Source organism: Podarcis raffonei, chromosome 3 (assembly GCF_027172205.1).
Source record: "Podarcis raffonei isolate rPodRaf1 chromosome 3, rPodRaf1.pri, whole genome shotgun sequence".
NCBI classification, from domain to species: Eukaryota; Metazoa; Chordata; class Lepidosauria; order Squamata; family Lacertidae; genus Podarcis; species Podarcis raffonei.
This window is the reverse complement of record NC_070604.1, coordinates 5,901,253-5,903,743: the sequence shown is the minus strand read 5'-3', so window position 1 is coordinate 5,903,743 and position 2,491 is coordinate 5,901,253. Positions and strand designations below refer to the sequence as shown.

The following is a 2,491-nucleotide window of genomic DNA, read 5'->3' as shown; positions in this document are numbered from 1 at the left end:
GGTATAAGTGCTGTTTTTGGACTACAATTCCCATCATCCCCGACCACATGTTCTGCTAGCTAGGGATGATGGGAGTTGTAGTCCAAAACCAGCTGGAGACCCAAGTTTGGGAAACCCTACTCTAAAGCATATTCAAAGCACACACCCCCCCCCCTCAAAGAATTCTGGGCACTGAAGTTTAGAGTTCCTGGAAATTGTATTTCTGAGAGGTAAACTACAGAATTCTTTGAGGGGGAGAAACTGCTTCAAATGTGCTTTAATGGCAGGGTGTGTACATAGCTAGCGTTTGCTTGCACATAAAGAAGCACTAATAATCGCACACAGATGCAATTTATCACATGGGGGGAAAACTATTACCTTCTTCACTCTAATTACTCTAGAGGGAGACAAGACTAATGTCTATCTCAAGTGGTTTAAACCCTTCTCTTTTGAAGGAATGGGAAATATTCAGAGACTGGAGAGGAGAGCAGAGATTATGACATTAAGATTTCTTAGTGGCCTGTAGAAAACTGGAATGTTGTTAAAACTATCAGATAGTAGTGAAGGTTTGCTGTTTCAGGCTACAAATACGCAAGACTACTCACAAAACTCAAAGCTTCTTCTAACTACATTCGTGCCATTTAAATCAACTGGTGAGGGACCAGAGTAGAGTAACTTATCACTAGTTTTGCATGCAGAATGACTTAGGGGTGGTCTCTGGCATCTGTAATTAAAAAGAACCAGCTTGAAAAGGATGCAAAAGGCCTGAGATGATGGAGAACAGCTGCTAGTCAAAGGAGACAGTATCGTGCTGCAGGTTAACACAGTCTGACCTGGTAGTGTGACTATGCCTAATGGGCATGTGCTAATTTAAAGGTCCATAGGGCGCCTGAAGACAGGCTGTGCCATCCATGTTCAAAAAAGCAGCTGCATTTGCTTTCCAGAAAGGTACAAAAGGACATGTGTTACGCAATGTACACAGTGTTGGGGTAGAAAGGATACGATCACCTTGGATTTTGTCCAGGGATTGCCTTGTAGAAAAGAAGTTTGTAGCTGCCAAAGAACACATGACCTGCGCAATTTCCAGCTATGTACCCACTTGATTTTCTCGAAAACAGAGATACTGGGGAAAGCAGAATTGTTTAACAAGAGAAGGAAAGAGAAGACCGCAATTTGGTAATTATGTTGGCACTGACTCAATATTTGAACTGAAGAAAATGTTGAGAAACAAGTGTTTTCCTCTTTAGCTTCTGTTCTCAATTAGCTTTTCCCAAATCAGCCTGCAATTCAGATACTTAGCATGAAAAGGTACCCTCATTACGGGCAAGAACATCCCCAAAGGCTTTCATCTTCTCAGCAAAAGATGATGGGAACACATTCAGCTGGTTTCGCCATTTTGGAGATTCGGCAGAAGGGTTCTTTGTTCAAGCCTCCCACCGGGGCAAAAAGTGTACTGGCTCTTAATACCTTATTTGTTAGGCAACCTAAGTGCCCCAAAGCAGAGCAGATTACATTTCTATGATACCCTGTATCATTTCAATAATGTTTCTTCGTCTCATGACACTTTGCAGACATTAACGACAGGTTTTATCTGGCATGGGAGACAGGTTTTCTTCTGTTGTAGCCCCACTTACCGTATTTTTTGCTCTATAAGACTCACTTTTTCCCTCCTAAAAAGTAAGGGGAAATGTGTGTGCGTCTTATGGAGCGAATGCAGGCTGCACAGCTATCCCAGAAGCCAGAACAGCAAGAGGGATTGCTGCTTTCACTGCGCAGCGATCCCTCTTGCTGTTCTGGCTTCTGAGATTCAGATTTTTTTTTTCTTGTTTTCCTCCTCCAAAAACTAGGTGCGTCTTGTGGTCTGGTGCGTCTTATAGAGCGAAAAATACGGTATATGATGTGCTACAGAGGATATCTGCAGTGACGTTAGAAAACTAGTCTTCCATCTTCTCCTATGACAAGGGGTGTGTTTACTGTGTGCACAACAGTGTTTGCTACCGTGAACACCATAAAGAACTAGAGGGAGTTGTGTGGCTAAGCTGCGCTGGGTGGTATCCATTGGAACCGGTGGTACCGAAGGCAGAGAGTCTGACACTGGGCCAATGAGAGGTGGAGCCAACTAATTCTACCTCTGACCCCATCCTCTTTCCCACTGAGTTCCACAAGGGTACCACTGAGGCCAAGAAGGAGAAGGAAGCTGACAGGCTGTGCCACGGCTGCAAGTTAGGAGGTAGGCAAGTAGGGGGCTGCTGGTGAGCAGGCCAAGGTTCGTGGGGCAGTGCCCCAGCAGTCCTGCCTCTGCTATAGACTCAACATGGAACTGGGGCTCATTAATGTATGTCGCGGGTGGCGCTGTGGAATTGCCTAGGAATTGCCAATCAGAAGGTCGGCGGTTCGAATCCCCGTGACGGGGTGAGCTCTGTTGCTCGGTCCCTGCTCCTGCCAACCTGGCAGTTCGAAAGCACGTCAAAGTGCAAGTAGATAAATAGGTACCACTCCGGCAGGGAGGTAA

General features: G+C 45.4%; 1 long non-coding RNA gene across 1 annotated transcript; it reads right to left on the bottom strand.

Annotated features, from left to right (window-relative positions):
• Positions 1–545: 545 nt before the first annotated feature.
• Positions 546–2,072, bottom strand: LOC128409920 (uncharacterized). Its single transcript, XR_008329338.1, has 2 exons — positions 1,869–2,072; positions 546–1,608 (listed from the first exon to the last, which is right to left on the bottom strand). It is a non-coding gene; the product is annotated as an uncharacterized LOC128409920 (long non-coding RNA).
• Between the last annotated feature and the right edge of the window lie 419 nt (positions 2,073–2,491).